The 22110-nt window shown below is 43.1% G+C and overlaps 1 pseudogene; it reads right to left on the reverse strand.

Annotated features, from left to right (window-relative positions):
- Positions 1-10292, reverse strand: part of LOC125483624 — a 27100-nt pseudogene extending 16808 nt beyond the window's left edge.
- Positions 10293-22110: the final 11818 nt, after the last annotated feature.

A 22110-nucleotide genomic window follows, 5' to 3' on the forward strand; every position in this document is an offset into this window, starting at 1 on the left:
GGATAGAAGAGGGATAGAGGAGTGGATAGGTGGAGAGGAAACAAACAGGTCGAAGAGGCGGGGATGGAGCCAGTAAAGGTGAGTGTAGGTAGTGAGTTATGAAGGGGATAGGTCAGTCCAGGAAGGACGGACAGGTCAAGGGGGTGGGATGAGGTTGGTCGGTAGGAGATGGAGGTGCGGCTTGAGGTTGGAGGAGGGGATAGGTGGGAGGAAGAACAGGTTAGGGAGGCAGGGACGAGCTGGACTGGTTTTGGGATGCGGTAGGGGGAGGGGAGATTTTGAAACTTGGGTGACCTCCCACCCACAGCCTCCAACCTCATCGTTCCCCAACCTCGCACTGCCCGCTTCTATCTCCTTCCCAAAATCCACAAACCTGAATGCCCTGGTCAACCCATTGTCTCCGCCTGCTCCTGCCCCACCGAACTGATCTCCAACTATCTAGACTCCATTTTCTCCCCCTTGGTCCAGGAACTCCCTACCTATGTCCGTGACACCACCCACGCCCTCCACCTCCTCCAGAACTTCCAATTCCCCGGTCCCCAACACCTCATCTTTACCATGGACGTCCAGTCCCTCTACACCTGCATTCCCCATGCAGATGGCCTTAAGGCCCTCCGCTTCTTCCTGTCCCGCAGGCCCGACCAGTCCCCCTCCACTGACACCCTCATCCGCTTAGCCGAACTCGTCCTCACACTCAACAACTTCTCTTTCAATTCCTCCCACTTCCTACAGACAAAGGGGGTAGCCATGGGTACCCGCATGGGCCCAAGCTACGCCTGCCTCTTTGTAGGTTACGTGGAACAATCCCTCTTCCGTACCTACACCGGCCCTAAACCCCACCTCTTCCTCCGTTACATTGATGACTGTATCGGTGCCGCCTCGTGCTCCCACGAGGAGCTCGAACAGTTCATACACTTCACTAACACCTTCCACCCCAACCTTAAGTTTACCTGGACCATCTCTAACACCTCTCTCCCCTTCCTGGACCTCTCTGTCTCCATATCGGGCAACCACCTAGAAACCGATATTCATTTCAAGCCCACCGACTCCCACAGCTACCTAGAATACTCCTCCTCCCACCCACCTTCCTGCAAAAATGCTATCCCCTATTCCCAATTCCTTCGCCTCCGCCGCATCTGCTCCCAGGATGAGGCATTCCACTCCCGTACATCTCAGTTGTCCTCGTTTTTCAAGGACCGTAACTTCCCCTCCTCGGTGGTCGAGAACGCCCTCAACCGTGTCTCCCACATCTCCCGCACCTCATCCCTCACACCCCGTCCACGCAATAAAAACCAAAAAAGAATCCCCCTCGTCCTCACGTACCACCCCACCAACCTCCGGATCCAACGCATCATCCTCCGACACTTCCGCCATCTGCAATCCGACCCCACCACCAAAGACATCTTTCCCTCCCCACCCTTATCTGCTTTCCGGAGGGACAACTCTCTCCGTGACTCCCTTGTCCGCTCCACACTCCCCTCCAGCTCCACCACACCCGGCACTTTTCCCTGCAACCGCAGGAAGTGCTACACCTGCCCCCATACCTCCTCCCTCACCCCCATCCCAGGCCCCAAGAAGACTTTCCACATCAAGCAGATGTTCACCTGCACATCTGCCAATGTGGTATACTGCATCCGCTGTACCCGGTGTGGCTTCCTCTACATCGGGGAAACCAAGCGGAGACTCGGGGACCGCTTTGCAGAACACTTACGCTCGGTTCGCAACAAACAACTGCACCTCCCAGTCGCGAACCATTTCAACTCCCCCTCCCATTCCTCAGACGACATGTCCATCCTGGGCCTCCTGCAGTGCCACAACGATGCCACCCGAAGGTTGCAGGAACAGCAACTCATATTCCGCTTGGGAACCCTGCAGCCCAATGGTATCAATGTGGATTTCACAAGTTTCAAAATCTCCCCTCCCCCCACCGCATCCCAAAACCAGTCCAGCTCGTCCCTGCCTCCCTAACCTGTTCTTCCTCCCACCTATCCCCTCCTCCCACCTCAAGCCGCACCTCCATCTCCTACCGACCAACCTCATCCCGCCCCCTTGACCTGTCCGTCCTCCCTGGACTGACCTATCCCCTTCCTAACTCCCTACCTACACTCACCTTTCCTGGCCCCATCCCCGCCTCTTCGACCTGTTTGTTTCCTCTCCACCTATCCTCTCCTCTATCCCTCTTCTATCCGCCTCCCACTCTCTCCCTATTTATTTCAAAACCCCCTTCCCCTCCCCCTTTTCTGATGAAGGGTCTAGGCCCGAAACGTCAGCCTCTCTGCTCCTATGATGCTGCTTGGCCTGCTGTGTTCATCCAGCCCTGCACCTTGTTGTCTCGGATTCTCCAGCATCTGCAGTTCCTACTATCTCTACCCTTGAGATCAGGATATTGCTTTCTCTATAATATTGTGCTTTCCCTAGTGTTGTCGTCCCCAGGGAACATTGAAGACTCGGTTATTGAAGGTATTCAATGCTGACCTCAACTGACCTTTGATGATCAGCAGAGTCAATATTTATTGGTAATGAACAGGGAAAGGGATGTTCAGCCAAAAACAGATCAGCCGTGATCTTTCTAAATTGAGCAGCAGGCTTGAAGGTCCAAATGGCCAACTGCAGGTCCTATCTGATGTTTTGTTGTCTCACTCCACCCCTTGAGAATGTTACAGAGGTAAAGGAAGACCCATTCAACCAGCCAGGATTACGACAGATAGGAGGAGACCATTCTGACCCTCGAAGGAGTTACATAGGAATAGGATGAAATATTCAGTCATAGATTCATTGAGATATACAGCATGGAAACAGACCATATGGTCCAACTCAACCATGATGTTCAGATATCCTGAATAAATCTAGCCCCATTTTCCAGTATTTGGTCCATACCCCTCTCAACCTTCCCTATTCATGTACCCATCCAGATGCCTTTTGAACGTAATTGTTCCAGCCTCCAGCACTTCCTATGACAGCTCATTCCATACACGCACCACCCTCTGCATGAAAATCTTGCCCTTATTGGGTGACTGTCCTGGTGTACTTTCAAATTAAGCTCTAATCCAATCAGCCCTTCATCCAAATTATTAATCTAGATCATAAATTGTTGACCTCACACTGGTCCCTGAGGAATTCCATTATGTATAGCTTTCCAATGTAAAAGCATTTCGTTACTTCTAATAGTGTATTGCTGAGCTCAGATACACCTCGACAACCAGCTACACACCACAGGAGGAGGCCATGCAACCGTTCTAGGCTGCTACACAGGATAAGATGCTTTTAAATATTTCCCCTCTCACCTTAACCTATGTCCTCTCGTTTTGGACTCACCCACCCCGGGGAAAAGACCTTGATTCTTTACCCTGATTTACCATGATTTTATAAACCTCTACAAGGTCACTCCTCAATGACAATTGTTTATTTTATTCAGTAGCGACTGCAGCAATTTTTTCACACAGCACCAACAGCCAAAAATGACATTAATCATTAAGATTATCTGTATTGGTGGTACTGTTAAAGGAACAAAAGTAAACCAGGCTAATGGGAAATCTCCCCTCCTCCTCAATACGTGTCCAGAGAAAATTGAGCATCGCATTGAGAGGGCAGACAAGATTTATCGCTGCATTTCAAAGATAGCATTTTTGACCGTGCAGCGTTCTACTCAAGTATTAGTCTATATTCTGTACTTGCCTTTTAATCTCTGAAGGATCAGGATCATTGACAGTTCTACCTCTGCCTGATGATCTGAAAACAAATGGCTCTAACATTGTATTGCTGAGCTCAGATACACCTCGACAACCAGCTACACACCACAGGAGGAGGCCATGCAACCGTTCTAGACTGCTACACAGGAGCAGGGAGCCCTGGTTCGCTAAAATTAAATACAGAGCAGAAATAATGACTTGTTTTTACATTGGAAAGCTGTACCTCATGGAGTTCCTCAGGGACCAGTGTGAAGTCAACAAGTTATGATCTAGTTTAATGATTTGGATGAAGGGCTGATTGGATTAGAGCTTAATTTGTAAGTACAACAGGACAGTCATCCAATAAGATGTCAAGTGGAGGCACAGCATCTATAACGATGTATAGACAACGGGATGTTAGTGTGCAAACCTTCGGCAAAGAAAATAAAACAGTAAAATGTGGGCTATGGGAAGACTTTGTTTTGCAGAAAGGATAAAACAACAGTTAATTATATGACTGGAGAGAAAATGCAGAGCTCTGTGCTACAGAGGGATTTGTGTGTCTTGGTAAATGAATCACAGAAAGTTAGTTTGAAGATGCAGCAAGTTAATTGGAAAGTAAATGGAATGATGTTGTTTCTTGCAAAGAGTGTCAGGTATGATCTTAGGGATGTTTTACTGAATCTGTACAGGGCATTGCTGAGACCACATCTGATGCGTTGTGTGTAGTTATGAAGCCCTAAACTGGAAAAAAAAAGTCCACTGCCTTCAAAACTTTTCAAAGATGTTTCTCTTGACTCAGTCCTGGGATGAATGCATTATGTTATGGAGGATTAACAGTTTAAGCCAGAGAATGAGAGATGTTATTATTGGCCATATATGTTCTTGAGGAGAGTGTAGCTGGTGAATACCTGATGGATATTTCCTCTTGTATGGGAGAACATAACTGGGGAATAATTTAAAAATAAGACAAGTTCTGAGGAATGTTCGCTGGGTCTGAAACATTAACTCTGATTTGTCTTCACAGATGCTGCCAGCCCTGTTGAGCTTTCCAAGTAATTTCTGTATTTGTTTAAGAATAAGACACATTCATTTTTAAACAGATATTGTGAAGACATGAAACAGTTTATTTTTAAATTACACAGGCACGTATAAACATATCTTTAAACCAAGTGGAGCCATTTGTTGCTAAGGAAGTGGCTCTGTTTCCGACAACAGCAATGATGCACCTACATGGAGAAGGGAATGTGATGGAATTATACAGTTCGGACAATATTCAAGGAGACCTCACGTGGCCCACTTTGGGTGTCGGACAACATTATTGTGTAATTCAACTCAGAGAGGGAAAAAATATGACCTGCCTGAAAAACAACGGCCTATTGCTCCCCCTGTCTTTCCTTGTTCCTCATCGCAGCAATGTATGCAAGCTGAACACCCATCAGTCATTTTTACCACTCATGGAAGATTCCTGACAAGGATTCATTGGAATCTCCCAATGCCTGAAGCAAAGGAAATTCAGCCAAATCTAGTTGTTTCAGGAAGTAATCCCATTGCCAGCAACTTGTCTGAGCAGTATCCCCTCAGAAGCAGAATAACATTCGGGACAAAGTCTCAGTTTTCCTTTCATCATGAGTTCAGTGATTATGCGGACAAAGATCTTTCAAGTGAATACTGCAGAGAATTTGTTTTTCAGTTTGTCATCAAACCTACATGTGTGTCGCTGTGTGTGTGCGTCAGCATGTTTAGAAACAGAAAATATCAATGTACATATTTGCAACATCAAAATTGTTTTTCATTCATCTTTCCATCATAGTTTGAGTAATTTGTTTTGGTCATAAACATGTTATTTTAGCAGATAAAAGAAAACTGCCTGACTTGTTCCTAACACTAACCCCGACTCAGTCTAAGACCTATATCATCGGCCACATCACCAATCTGGTTATATTTAACATTTGTTGTGACCATTGGAGGAGTGGGACTAGAAAAGGAAACAGTGACCAGACAAGCCAAGGAACTATAGACCAATGAGCCTAACATTAGTGATGGGTAAGTTGTTGGAAGGGATTCTGAGAGATAGAATTTAAATGCATTTGGAAAGGCAAGCATTGATTAGGGATATTCAGCATGGCTTTGTGAAATGGAAATCATGTCTCAATAATTTGATTGAGTAATTTGAAGACGTGATAAACAAAATTGATGAAGGCAGTGTGGCAGGATTTGTCTATACGGACTTCAGCAAGGCATTCGCTACGATTCCGAATGGTAGACAGATTAATAAGGTTGGGTCACATGGTGTCCAGGGGGAGCTAGCCAATTGAATTCAAAATCGCCTTGAAGGGACAGGATTGTTATCCAGACTGGAGCCCTGTGGCCCAGCGGTGTGCCACAAGAATCAGTGCTGAGTTCATTGCTTTTCATCGTTTACATAAAGGATTTGGATGTGAATATCAGAGGCAATGGTTAGTAAGTTTGCAAATGATATCAAGGAGCGGTGTAGTGGACAGTGAGGAAGATTATCTCAGAGTACAACATGACTTTGACTAGATAGGCTAAAGCAGTGGCGGATGGAGTTTAATTTAGATAAATATGAAATTTTGCATTTGGGAATTTAAAGTAGGGTAGGACTTATACAGTTAATGACAGGGTCCTGGGGAGTGTTTACGAATAAAGAGACCTTGGGGTGCAGGTGCATAATTCTTTGAAAGTCGAGTAGCAGCTAGTCAGGAGAGTGATGAACACATTTGGCACGCTTAGCTTAATCAGTCAGATCATTGAGTGTAAGAGTTGGAATGGCATGTTCACCTGTACAGGACGTTGCTGAGGCCACTTTAAGAATACTGCCCGCATTTCGGTTGACATTGTTAAAGGAAGGAAGTTGTTAAACTAGAGAGGTGCGAAGAAAAGATTTACAAGAATGTTCCGGGACTGGAGGGTTTAAGCTGTAGGGAGAGGTTGAATAGGTTGAGGCCTTTTCACCTGGAGTGTTGGAGGCTGAGGAGTGACATTGTAGGGGTTTATAAAATCATGCGGGGCATGGACAGTCTGAATAACCAAGGTCTGTTTCCCAGGATAGTGGATTCCAAAGTAAAGAACATAAGTTGCAGGTGACAGGGGAAAGATTTAGAAGAGGCCTTTGGGGTCAACATTTTCACGCAGAGAGTGGTGCTTGTATGGACAGTGCTGTCAGAAGAAGTGGTGAAGCGCATACAATTATACATTTTAAAATTTATGGATTTGTACATGAATAGGAAGTGTTTAGAGAGTTTGGACAAAATCCTGGCAAATGGGAATATATCAGATTAGATATTTGGTCGGCATCAACAAATTGGACTAAAAGGTCTGTTTCCGTGTTGTATGACTTTCTGATTTTATAAGATGGACGAGAAGAAAATCTAAAATTCTTTGGAGTCAAAATTTCTTCCCCAGAAGTCTATGATGCCTTCCTGTGTACATTTATTCAAAGCTGAGTTAGTAAAATATTTGATAGACGTTAAATGAAACACAATTTATTTAAACCCTGCAGTTAAAATACAACCAAAGAAAGAGGAATTTATAATAACCTAAGTCTATTGGAAAACTTAACCGCATAATAGTTACAGCAACGATAACTAATTAGCTGTTCCAATACAGTAACATCCTGTAAACACACCTTTTGGTCAAAAAGAAAACTCAGACACAGATTCTCACATGCACTTCTCCAATCCAGGTGGGAAAAATTAAGTCCAAAGAAAATTCAGGAACCAGGAGGCATTCACTGAAGATTCTAATTCTGTTCAGCCCCTAATGGCTACTGATGCCACTGAAAATCGAAAACCCAGAAATCTTAAAGGAAGGTATTATGTCTGCTGTCAGTTATGAACAACCTGACATTCAATGCAGCGTCACATATTAATGTGGGTAGAGTTCGTTCAGAGCTTGTATCTCTCTCTCAATCACCATGGGGCTCAGCAGAGGCACTTAAACTGTTAGGAATGCCATATCCTGGGTAAAGTGTGGAATTTCTCCCCCTATTAATGCTTTCTGTGGGCAGAAGTGATTGCGGCCAATCCTCAAGTTCTAATACAACCATCTCTTATTCGCTCACAACACTACAGGTTAAACATTCAGTTTCTTCAGTCTCTCCTCATGGTACCATCAACTTGAAAATTGGACTGGTGATACTCTTTTGTACTGTTTGAAGCAAGGAGATCATTCATTTCAAAGGAGATCAAATCTGTACACAATGGCCCAAACTAGTCTCTCATCAAGACTCGACCAGTGCAGAAATATGGCTATAGTCATGTAACTGAATCATCTTACAACTAGGGACAAATACCATTCACTGCCCTCATTACTGATACCCCTGTATGTACTATCATTGCTGACTCATGATCAGGGACATGCAGGTCCTTTTCTACAACAACACTTCCCAACCTCACCCCATTTAATCAATACAAAATGAAATGTATGCTATTGTTGGCCACACCCAAATCATTTGTATGCCTTTCAAATTGCTGTGATCCAAACAATGATACACTTGATACCTCGATCAGCAACTTCTTTCAGTCCAGAAAAAGGCACTACTCTCTGTGTTGTCTCAACTAAACAATTCTCAATCAATGTAGTATAATTTCCCTTACCACTGGACTCCAAACACTCACCTGTTTACAATCATATCAAAAGTATTCTGTAAATTCAAATACACCACTCCCACTGGTTCTTGTTTGTGGATGCCTCAATTATTATATACATATTACTCAGTCACACATATACCAAACGAAGTACCACAAAAACAGGAATTGCCAAAACAAATAGAGAAGTGCATCTACTTCTGTCGATGATTTAGTTTCCTCTATTTTTAGATCTCCTCTTCCATATTCTTTCTGTCTTTCTTTTTTTCTCTCTCTCATACATATATTACATATTTCTACTTAATAAATCCTTCTAACATTCTCCATGTATTATCTCTCAAATCTCCCTCTTTCAGTTTAAGACTATTGCTCACTTTTGGATGTGACATGATTAGAATTGAGTAATGTAACGACAAAGACATAAGGGAGGAACTGGCCAGAGTTAATTGTAAAGGAAGCTTAGCAGGGAAGACGGTGAAGCAGCAATGGCAGGAGTTTCTGGGGATAATTCGGACGCACACCTGAAATTTGTCGATGCCTCAATTAACACAAACTTCACAGATTCATCAGAGATGATTTCCCTTTCCTGAACCTAAGTTGACACTGTCAAGCCTTATCATGATTCCACAATTGTTTAGTTTTCACATTTCTAATAAAATATTCCAATATTTTCCTCATAACTGACACAAAGTAGTCCACTATTTATTTATTTTTCTGTGTTCCCTCCCACTCCAGTCTTTTTTTTTTTTTTGTTATTACAACACTTACTTTCCAGTCTGCAGGAACCAGAATTTCCAGAATCTGAAGAATTTTGAAGATTAATCAATAATTATTTTTTGTAGTTGCAACATTTAAAATACATTTGGATATTTACATGAACAGAAACATTTGAAGGGATATGGGCCAAGTCCAGGCAGGTGAGACCATGTTAGTTTGGGATTATGTTTGACATGGACTGGTTGGAGTAAAGAGCTGTATGACTCTGCAAATCTTTCACTAGCTCTATTGCCACCTTCATGAACAGTTTGGGATGGGGGTGCTGCAACGTACCAAACTTCAATTCAATTAGTTTTTGGAGTAATTCCTCTTTATTAAATCTAATCTCCCACAGCTTCTCATTGTCATCAGTCACTCTGTCCCGTAGTGTTTCTGGAAAATTTTCTGTACCTTCCTCTGTGGAGACAGAACTAATGTATTCCACTCAGCAGCGGCCGGTGGGGGTTAGGTGAAGAGAGACGGCCTCTGTCAGTGAGTGAATACATCGGAGCACTGCACTTAGGAGATGATGGACATGGCACTCACTCCTGCTCAGAGAGTTCTAGAATCTAAACAGTTCAATGAAAACTGTCATTTGATGGCCATCGACGGGTTATGCTGAAACCAGTGACACAAAACTGTGACCACCTCATTTTAGAATCAAATTGGCTTCACACTTTGCAACTGGCATAGGTCCAGGTAGAGAGAAGAATAAATATACAACCAAAATAATTGTAACGAAGAGTGGCCAGAAGAGAACTGCAAATGGAAAGGTGTAGATGATGTTTTATCCAGAAACAGCACTGATGCAGAAGTGAAGACTGGGGATATTATCGGTGATAGAGGGAATATTCAGATATAAATCAGCTCAGGACAAAATGGGGCAATGGTGGTTATGAACACTTCTGTTCCTCCTCAGATGTTTGTAAGTGAAGGGCATGAAAGCCATGGAATAAGGATAGAGTTTGTAAATGAGAGTGAATACAATAGTTTACATCTTTGCCAAAAACAGGTCACAGAAATAGAGATGGAATTCAAAATGATTTATGGAATTAATAAATGGACAGAGAAACAGAGACTTACCGGGAACGCCAACAACAGCGAGGATGGGATAATACCCCGCTTGAATAACAAGTAGTACACTGTAAATCCTCAATGTTAACCGTACCCAATTCAAAGAAAGCAAGTAAAGGCCATAAGATAAACCCCTGTCCACTGTTGTAACATTCCCATGTATTACTTTCTGATTCTGCTACATTGTTGTAACATTCCCACCTGTGGTTCTGAGATTCTGATCCATAACTGGAACATTCCAGTCTATTGTCCTCAGAAACTGGTCCATAATTGGAACATCCCAAACAGCTGCGCACAGTTTCTGGCCTCTTTCTGTCTCTGGAGCTGCTGATTCCAATTGTGTTGACGATGACTCTGACGCTGATACTATAGGATAACTCCTTAAAAGAAGCCCCTTATTAACAGATGAGGGAAACCTCCATTGAGACAGTTAGTATCCATGGAGACTCACATTAATCCGAGTCACTGAACAAACAGCTCCAGTTAACCCCTTTCACTACAACACTTTAAATGTAACAACAGTACCTGGTCTGGGTGGGATGTTGACATCGCCAGCTATTGGTCTTATTGCCCATCTCCAATTACTCTCACTATGTTAGAGGTAAAGGAGAAAGGTGATGCTTTCTCTTCACAGGCTCGATGATACTACTGCATTATCCACATACGATGCTCTATGTAACCATGTTCCTAAGAGGTTCTAACTGTGCTGAATTCTCCTCCAACACAACAACTGCCAATCTAAAACAACTGTCTCTGGACACAACTGCCCTGAACGCAGATAGGAAGTGTTGATTTCTCTGAACTTTCCTCTCACTGTTCTAATGAGACAACATTTCATCTTTAACACAATACATTCAATAATTTGTTTCTAAAGTTGCTAATAACTTTTTGCACAGTTTATACGCCTTTTCTTTTCCTTTTTTTGGCATTACCCAAAGGTAAATGTTGTATTTCTAATTGCCTTATTTATTGGGTTTAAATGGTCAGAGACAGAATCTATGTGATTGGTTAAGAAACAGAAAGGAATAAGAGACAGTGGCTGAGGAGACTGGACAGGAGTAAAGTGATATACACCGGTCATCAATATCTTCTTTGTAGATGGAATAAAATAAAATGCAGAGAAATAAACGATACATTTGGACGAAAGAATGGTGAGTGACACTGTAAACAAAACAGGATAGTTTGACATGGAATGGAGGAGAAATAAATTTATATGACATAACAAGTTTTGGAGCTGGAGGAACACAGCAGGCCAGGCAGCATCTGAGGAGCAGGAAAGCTGCGGTGCAAGGAAAGATGGTGGGGCTCGTGGAGAGTGTGGAGCAGACAAGGGAGTCACGGAGAGAGCGTTCCCTCCTGACGGCAAATAAGCGTGAGGAGGGAAATATATCCTTCGTGGTGGGGTCAGATTGCAGGTGGCAGACCGCCGCAGGAAGTGCTACACCTGCCCCATCGCAGCTCCATCCCAAAAAAACCTTCCACGTTAAACAGATGTTCACCTGCACATCCACTAATGTGGTCTCTTGTATCCGCTGTTCCCGACGTGGCCTCCTCTACATCGGGGAGACCAAACAGAGGCGCGGAGACCACGTTGTGGAACACCTATGCACGTTTCGCGACAAAAGACAACACCTCCCAGTCGTGAACCACTTCAACATCCTCTCCCACTCCTTGGACGACATGTACATCCTGGGCCGCCTCCAGTGTCACAATGATGCCACCCGGAAACTGGAGGAACAGCACCTCATATTCCCCCTGGGAACCCTACTACCCAATGGTCTCAATGTGGAATTTACGAGCTTCAAAATCTCCCCACCCCCGACGTCATCCCAAAACCAACACCCCCTCCCATCCCCGCCTCCTTGACCTGTCCATCTTCTCTCACACCTGTCCACACCTTCCTCCTCACTGATCAATCCCCATCCCTACTTCCTATCTACACTGACCTTTACTAGCTTCATCCCGCCTCCTTGACCTGTCAGTCTTCTCTCACACCAATCCGCTCCACTATATACCTGCCATCAACGCCACCACTCACTATTTATTGCAGAGCACCCTTCCCCTCCCCAGTTTCTGACCAAGGGTCCAGACCCGAAACGTCAGCTTTCCTGATCCTCTGATGCTGCCTGGCCTGCTGTGTTCATCCAGCTCCACACCTTGTTATCTCAGACTCCAGCGTCGGCAGTTCTTACTATCCCCCAATAAATTTATATGCATTGTTGAATCAGTGTATGTGCATGTAGTTAAGAGTGTTCATATGTAAACAAGACATTCAGAAATAACAGCAGAGACACAGTTAATAAAATATGATGCATATGATGTACAAAATTTATAAAACATTAAAGCTTTATTTGATCGTCATCTGGGGTGTTATGTTCCCCTTCTCTCAAGTATTCCTCCTCTCTGGGATTCCCTGCTCTGGTCTCTGATTCTTATCATTTTGTGTGTTATAAATTACTGCTTTTAGTGTCCCAACTTATTTCAATTAATCAACACTCTACCAGGAAATAAATATATTGGCCTGCTAGGTTCTGTCATCAGCTAGTATCTTTCAAAGTTTTGGAGATAAAAGTTCTGGCATCAGACACACAATGTTAACAGATTACTGTGTGGTACACACACTATTTGGAGGACTGCAGCACACAGACATTCACAAAAACAAACAGGGAAATATATTTAATTCTGTTGAGAATCTGCCTTTCTCAATTTTTACACGTCTTTGTCCATATTCTCTCTCTGTGTAACTCTCTCTCTCTCTTTATAGCCTGTTAATGAGCCCTCCAATTGTTCTCCGTGTCCCATCTCTCAAACCTTCCTCTTTCAGTTAGATCTACTGCTCACTTCTGGTTGTGATGCGATTATAATTGAGGAGAGTCACTAGAAAGACAAGAGGGAAGAACTGGCCAGAGTTCATTCGAAGCAAAGCCAAACAGGGAAGACAACGGAGCAGCAATGGCAAGAGTTTCTGATGATTATTCGGAGGCACATCTGAGATTCATCCCCAGGAAGAAGAGGCATACTCAGGAGATGACAAGGCAGCCGTGGGTGATAAGGGAAGTCAGGAACAGCATAAAAGCAAAAGAGAAAACATATAATGTGGTGCAGAGTATTGGGAATCCAGGGAATTAGGAGTCTTTGAATACCATTGTAGGCTAACGAATAAAAGCAATCAGGATGAGAAAATGAAAAAGACGGTAAGCTTTTTAATTGTGTTAGAAGATTGCAAGAGGTTCATAGATATGTAGTAGGGATAAAAGCGAGTCAAGAGCAAACATTGGACTGCTGGGAAATGTGGCTGGAGTAGTTACGGGAAACAAAGAAATGGCAAAGGAATTGAATAGGTACTTTGCATTACTCTTTCTGGTGGAAGACAGTAGCAGCCTGTCAGAACTTCAAAAGAGTCAGAGGGCCATCAGACCGATCAATGGTTTAGTGACGAGTGTGGGTGAACATGCCAGGGCCAGAGCCATGAGTACCTAAAACTGATGGCAACCCATTAAGTATACTGCACTTGACTGCTTGTATTCCAAACAGCAGAACTAACATCTGATAGAGAGGGCTAAATGATCCCAAGTCCAACAGATCAGATCTGAGCTCTACCGCATTCAGTCATCAATGGTGATAAGCTATTAAACAACTCACAGGAGGATAGGGCTCCACAAATACCCCCATTGTAAATAATGAAATAGCACTGCTCGCTCTTTCCTGGTTGACATCTCACACAGTATTCCGGCTCTACCCCAATCCTGTAGTGTCTGGAAATCCTTATTTATATTCAGTGCCTTGACTTCCACAGCCTTCCATGATAAAGAATTCCCCAGGTTTACCAGTCCCTGAGTGCAGACGTTTAATCTCATCTCAATGCAGAGTGGCCTGCCCGAACCTAATACTTGTTTTAGATACTCCTTGTTTTAGACGTTCCAACTAGGGGCATTATCATCCCTGCTTCCAGACTGTCTCACCCTATCAGAATTTAACCTATTTCACTGAGATCTCCACTCATTTTCCCAAAGCTCATAGACTACAGGCTCAGGCAACCCAAACTCTGCTTCATTACAAGCCTGTCACTCCAGAGATCAGAAACAAAAACAGAACTTGCTGGAAAAGCCTAGCAGGTCTATGGTGAGAAATCAGATTTAACCTTTGAGATCTAGTGACGCTTCCTCAGAACTGATGGCAGCTTGGAAAATGTTGGCTTCGATGCAGAAGGTAGGGTGGGAGAGGGGGGCGAGGAGTAGAGGTCATTCTTCACCGCACTTCCACAATGTTGGGTTTGTCCTTTATTCGATAAAGAGACCAAAACTGCGCACAATACTGCACAATGTTCGAGATGAGGACTCGCCAAGCCCCTTTACGTACAGTAAGGTAACCTTACTCCTGTACTCCAATCCCCTTGAAATGAAAGTCAACGGGACATTTATCCCCCTAATTGCTTTTTGCTCCTGCAATGTTGCTTTCAGTGACTGGGGTACAAGGAGATCCAGATCATTTTCAATGTTACAGCTACCCACTGGGCGGGTCTATGTATACTGGTCGGTGAGCCCATGCCATTCCCAGTATTCACTTCAGACTTCAGAAATTGCTGCCCTGCATGGGCCTCAATGGTCTCGTCAGAAGAAAATTTAAGAAAAAGGTGCGTAAGTCATTTTAAAGAAGAACATTTCTCAACCAATCACTTTTTAAATTACTTTTTAAACTGCCAGTCTATTGTTCCCAACAAAGTGTACAATCTCACATCTATCCACATTGCTCTTCATCTGCCAGGCATTTGCCCATTCACTCCACTTGCCTTAATCACCTTGGAGCTTTTTTCACATCGCCTTCTCACAATCATACATCGTTTAATGCCATTAGCAGACTTGGAAATATTGCATTTCTTTTCTGAAAACAAATCGTTGATATGTATTGTGAATAGTTTGGGTCTAAGCACCCATCCCTGTGATACTCCACTACCATTCCTCTCCAAAAAATATTGTTTCATTCCTACTCACTGTTTCCTGTCAGCTGTCCCATTCTAAACGCGTGTCCATATATCAGCTGCAATCCCATAAGGTTTGATTTTGCACACAAGGTTTGGGATTTTATCAAAAATGAAAATGCATTGTATCCATTGCTTCTCCAGAATTTATCAAACATTCAGTTTCTTAAATATGATACCCTTTTCATATATCTATGCTAACTTTTTCTATGCCTATTACTGTCAGTCCCAATAATTTTTACAAAACCGTTCATTTACAGATTTCATTCTATTTACTTTTTCTCACTAGATTCAGGAATTGATAGGTTTCTGAAGAGTATATTAACAAGGGTTATCAGAGTGAATTGTAATAGCTTCTAAAAGTGTACTGGGTTAGAGAAAAAAAAAAGGTGCAGCTTCCTTATTGTCTGAAACCAGAGAATGGAGAACAGGGAAATGGCAGAACTAGAAAGTAACTACTTCAGTTTTGTCTTCACAGAAGAAAACTAAACTAAACAAACTTCTTTCCAGCAACACCAAGAAACCTAAGTGTGGGGACCATTGCAAACAATTGCCAGCATACTGGTACTGCACATGTACCACCAAACAGCCTGGCATTGGTAAGCTGGCAGCTCATGCTGTGAGTGACAGTAAATTGAGCTCCTAAAAATGTAGTTTATTTTTCTCCATTGCAAAATCAATCCTTATGGGATTGCAGCTGATATATGAACACGCATTTAGAATGGGACGGCTGACAGGAAACAGTGAGTAGGAATAAATCAAATGTTTTGGAGTGGAGTGCTTGCGAGGTATCACAGGGATCGGTGCTTGGACCCAAAATGTTCACAATACAAGGCAAAGTGTTTGTGTGTATGTGGTGGATGTTGTGGGGTGGGCAGCGGCAGAAGTAAAAATTGTTGTTTAAGACAGAACATGCATGGAGAAAATCAGTTTAAATAAGAACAACAGGCAGCGGTTTGGGGAATCTACGGAGATACTGAGGGATGTTTCATGGATAGATGTGATGATGTGCCTGAGAATAATAAAATAAAGGCATTGCCAGACCCAGTAAGAATATAATTCAGTGTGCACAGGAATGATGGATGGGATATAGGTCTGAGTTTGGATACAAGCTGTGGAGGATCGACTAAGTTTTGCTTATGCAGGTTTGAATCGGTTAGTGTCAGCAGCAAATTATTGGTATCACTAAGAGTGTATTCATAGCTCAAGGCTCAACAGCAGATGGGATGAGCCAGTGAAGTATATTTGGAAATATAAGGAGTTAAAATTAAAAGTGGTTAGGGTGTGGTGTCAGGAATCAGCTCATGACCAAAGGGATCATCACAGTTGTGACACATCTGTTTCAGTCTCAGATGTTGGCCAGGGGTGGGATGGAGTGAAAGGAAGGAAATGGAGTTTGTAATCAGAAAAGAATAGAGTGACATCCATGTTCCCAATATTTAAATAACAATGCCAGTGATACAATGAATTATGGTTCAAGCTGAAACTGCGTATGTCAACACAGAGACTCATGAGGCACACTGCCAGAAACAAAGGCGGAGAGAATGAATGAACAAGCTCACTGATACAGTTAGCAGTGATTTGTAGAGTGGATATCTGGATTCAGAGACTCCAGAGGAACAATAACAGTGGCAAGGAGTGTAGACTAAATGAAAGCAACAGTAATAAAGTCAAAGGGTTTATAGAAATAATAATTGGACCATGAGAATTACCAGGGAAATCAACTACAGCCAGAATAGGATAATAAAAACATTGCATCATGTGAGATACATATAGGATCCAGATGATAATGACGTCCAATGAAATGTAGAAAGAATCCAAACATAATTGGATAAACTCCTGTCAATTATTGGAACATTCTACTCTAATGTTCTCAGATTCTTATCTCTCCTCCCCCTCTCTCTGGAGCTGCTGATCCCTGTCAGTGCTGGCGGTGATTCTCCCGCTCATACAATGGGATAACACATTGAATGGACCCCATTTATCATTAAAAGATGGAAACCCTCCACTGGGATAATTAGAATCCATAGACACTGACATCAATCAAAGTCACTGAACAAATAGGTTCAGTTAACAGAAGACTTTAAATCCTGTGAATCTCTCAAATTGCATGACTATTTGTTTCTTCAAATAATATCTTCGGAAGCACAGAGCAGTTTCTTCTGATACGTAAAGATGCTGAGATATTGCCACCACCATCGGGTCTGTTTCAGGGCTTTTCAATCCTTTCTCACTTATAGTTTGTAGGAGTGCGTTACAAAACATTGCAAGTTTCAGAAAGTGCATTAAATCCGCCTGGTCTCATTACAAAATGGTTCGCCCGGAGTTGCTTGTCTACTATTGCAGTGGAAATACTCTTTAATGTGTACACTGTGTCAGGAATAATGTTCAAAAACAAATCATTTCCACATTGCACTGCTGTTCTGAGGAAGAGTCACCGGACGCGAAATGCTAACTCTATTTTTTTCTTCACAGATGCTGCCAGACCTACTGAGCTTTTCCAATAGCTTTTGTTTTTTGTTCCTGATTTACAGCATGCACAGATCTTTCAGTCTTTTTTTGGAGGGAGACATTACATCACTTTAAACACCACGGAGACTGTGAGACACACTGCACACACAGATACACACAGAGAGACACACAGATACACACAGACTGTCAGACCACCAGGCACACAGATCCACACAGAAACAAATGCAGACACATAGGTCCACACATAAACAAACACATACACATGGAGTTTAATACACACACAGATACACACGGAGACACTAATACAAGCAAATACAGAGATACACACAGAGACTGATACACAGCGAGACAGACAAATGCAGACACACAGATATACACAGACACAAATATACACACAGAGACAAATACAGACACATAAATACACATGTATGAATACACACACATATGTACAGACACACAGACACTAATACAGAAACACAGATATATGCACCAACACACTGACATTTATACAGACATGAGGTATATACCAGTATTTATTTTGCTGATTTAGGTGATTTTCTCAATATTTCCCTTGCTACGTCTGGTGTGTGTCAATGTTTCAGTCGATCCATGGGAGGATATCAGTATTTCACTTGGTCACACTAGTGAGTTTGGCAGTATTTCAGTTGTTCCATGGAGATTGTGACTCCATGACAATTTCAATGCTTGCAGATGGCAACAAATCTGGGAGAATTGTAAAGTGCGTGGAGGACAGTGTGGAATACCAACAGAATATTGACAAGTTAGTGTAGAGTTTAGGTATATGGCAGATGAGGATCAATGCAGTGCAGTATGAGATGATGCACTTTGGTAGGAAGAACATTGAAAGACAATATAAAATAAGATGTACAGTTTTCAAGCGGGTGCAGGAGCAGAGGATTCTAGATGTACATGAGCACAGATTATTGAAGACGTCAGGACAACTGGGGAGAGCAGAAAATATTGCAGATTAGTTTCAGTATCTGAGCTTTTTGCAGGATGAGGTGTAGGAGGGATTCTCTGGGCTCTCTTCCTGGGAGGTACTGCAGCCGATGTGTTGTGAACCCACCCTCCTTCCCACCGAGACCATGGGGACTCATTATCCACTGGCTACACACAAAAGGGGAATGGCATCAGGGCCACGGCTTCGAAGCTGTACCAGGTAGAAACAGAACCGACAGTGGGTTTCAAGTGAGAATTGCCCTTCACTAATCCTTACTCGGTTGGTGGGATGTGGATGTTTTGGAATGTCCACATGAGTCGTCCCAGTCCTCTACATCTCTTGCAAGAGTCGTCTCCACGTGACAGGGGAAGGGGGTGAGGGTAAGGGTGTCGGCCACTCCACCACCCAGCTTGCCCTTTCTGCCGGATTCCAGGCTGTTTCTCCTGTAATGAGAGAAAGGGAAGGAGGGAGTGAGGGTGAAAGTGAGTGATCATGCTGGTGTACGTGGGGTGGTTTGGTGAAAATAGTAAAGTGTCTGGAGTGAGTCAGTTGACGGTGTTATATCCATGCCATGTTATTAGTGTAGGGGAATAGTGGCGGTCAGAGACAGCGAGAGAGAGAAGGAAGGTGCTGCATGCAATAGTGAGAGTGGTGGAGTATGAACCTTGTTCGGGGGTAGGTGCTGCAACGGATATACAGTGAGTGTGAGGAAGCAGAGAGAATACACTGGCACTTATCTTGGCAGAGCAGGGAAGGTTATTGATGCTTGTCCTGTATTGTTGGTCATTTCTTCAGACTGAAGATACTGTATAGAGCAGGGTCGTGAGATCAGACTGTGCTCAGTGGTGGTGTGGCCTTCTCTGGTCTGCCTCTGTACTAGACTCTACAGCAGGACCTCCATGCCCCTGTTGACAAATCATGTTGTCGTTGCCCCTAATCTGCCATGTTAGCTGTGAACCCTGCAAGGCAGCTCCAAACTGAGAAAGCTTAACCGTATGCCAATTAGCCTTTTGAAGATGACATCTGCGCCAGAGGTCACGGAATATCCAGTGGCATCAGGGTGATGGCAAGTAAATCAGCCTCGATAAATGGTAGAATCAGGCTGGCATTGAATGAGAGGAATGCCATGCGGTGGGGTAGGTAGTTAATGAGGGGAGTTTGATAAGATAGGACCAGAAAACTGCCTCGTGCAGATGATCCCTCTGTCACACTCAATGAAAAAGACACTGAGACAAATTATTGTCAGATTCAGCCCAATGAGTCGAAGACTGTGCTGAAGCCACTCCTGGGTACAAATCTGCAGAACAAATGTTCATCCAAAACTCTCCATCATCTGCACTCACACCAAAATCCTATTCAGCCATCATTCCTGGAAATGCTGGCCCATGTTGCTAGATGCTATGGAAATGTCTTCGCTTCAGCATTCTGAAACCTGTGAACGCATACTTCCACAACATTGTCTCTCAATCTCTTCCTCTATGTCTATATGCCAAACTCCTCCCATTTGTTGGTATTTAAATTGATTCTCTCATCATCTCTGTCTGGCAGGGATTTTCACATCCACAGCATCCCTTGTTACAGCACAATTGAGATATGGACCTGTAAATGTACGAAAGCTGTACATCCTGTCACTTACAGCACCGGCTGCAAATTTCCACACACTGGACAGCCATCTAACTCAGTGTTAACGAGCAATGCACTGATGTGGTCTGCACAGCTCCACATGATGGACGAATATCTAGAACATAGAATATAGAACATAGAACAGTACAGCACAGTTCAGGTCATTCTGCCCAATATGTTGTGCTGAAATATTATGCTACTAACATCAAACTCACCCTCCATATTCTACAGTTTACTATTCTCCATGTACCTCTCCAAGAGTCGCTTAAAAGTCTCTAATGTATCTGACTCGACTACCACTGCCGGCAGCGCATTCCACACACCCATCACTCTCTTTGTAAAGAACCTACCTCTGAGATCTCCCCTATATCTTCCTTCAATCACCTTAAAATTATGCCCCCTCGTAATAGTTATTTCCGCCCTGGGAAAAAAGACTCTGACTATCCATTCTATCTATGCCTGTCACCATCTTGTACACATCTATCAAGTCACCTCTCATCCTTCTTCGCTCCAATGAAAAAAACCTTAGCTTTCTCAACTTTTCCTCATAAGACCTGCCCTCCAGTCCAGGCAACATCCTGGCAAATCTCCTCTGCGCCCTTTCCACGTCTTTCCTATAATGAGGTGACCAGAACTGAACACAATCTTCCAAGTGTGGTCTAAACAGAGTTTTATAGAGCTGCAGCATAACCTCGTGGCTCTTAAACTCAAAACACTTGCCAATGAAAGTCAACACAACATACGCCTTCTTTACAACCGCATCAACTTGGGTAGCAACTTTGAGGGATCTCTGGACGTGGACTCCAAGATCCCTCTGTTCCTCCACACTGCCCAGCATCCTTCCATTAACCCTGTATTCTGCATTCAAATTCAACATTCCAAAATGAAACACTTCACACTTTTCTGGGTTGTATTCCATCTGTCACTTCTTTGTCCAGTTCTGCAGCCTGTCAATGTCCCTTTGCAACCTACAACAGCCCTCCACGCTGTCCACAACTCCACCAACCTTCGTGTCATCGGCAAACTTACTAACCTACACTTCCACTTTCTTATCCAAGTCATTTATAAAGATCACAAAGAGCAGAGGTCCCAGAACAGATCCCTGCGGAACACCACTGGTCACTGAACTCCAGGCTGAATACTTTCCATCTACTACCACACTCTGCCTTCTATTGGTCAGCCAGCTTTGTATCCAGACAGCCAAATTTCCCTGATTCCCATGCCTCCTTACTTTCTGAATGAAAAGTTAAGCAGTTATGATTCTCTAAACTGGAAGAAAAAATATATGCAATTGCTTTCGAAGTTTTTCAGAGATTTTTCAGTTCAGTCATTTCTGGCATGAAGGCCTAATCGAGTCATAGAGTCAAACAGTATGGAAACAGACCCTTCAGTCCAACTCATTCATGCTGACTAGAAATCTCAATCTGATCTAGTTCCATTTGCCAGCCTTATGGCCATATCCCTTTAAACCTTTATCATTCACGTATCCTTCCAGATCCCTATTAAATGCTGAAATTGTACCCACCTCCATCACTTCCTATTGCAGCTCAATCCATACATGCACCACCTTATACGTGATAAGAACAAACCCTCAGGTCTCTTTTAAATCTTTCCCCTCTCATCTTAAATATATGTTCTCTAGTTTTGGACTCTCCGACCCTCGGAAAATGGCTTTGGTTATTCACCGTATTCATGCCACTCATGATTTTATAAACTTCTATAAGGTCATAACACTTCAGGCCTGAGAATGAGAGATGGTCATGTTGTACTATATAAGATCTTTATGAGAGTCTATCAGGTGCATAGCTGATGAACATTTCCTCTTGGACAGGGGACAAAAACTAAGGATTTTATTTTAAGAAAACAGTGTATTCATTTTAACACAGATATTATGAAGACATGAATTTATTATATGAAAACTACAAGTTCACGTACAAACATATCTTTAAATTATAAATTGCTCCTACA

Source organism: Rhincodon typus, chromosome 8, assembly GCF_021869965.1.
Source record: "Rhincodon typus isolate 14 chromosome 8, sRhiTyp1.1, whole genome shotgun sequence".
Taxonomy (NCBI): Eukaryota; Metazoa; Chordata; class Chondrichthyes; order Orectolobiformes; family Rhincodontidae; genus Rhincodon; species Rhincodon typus.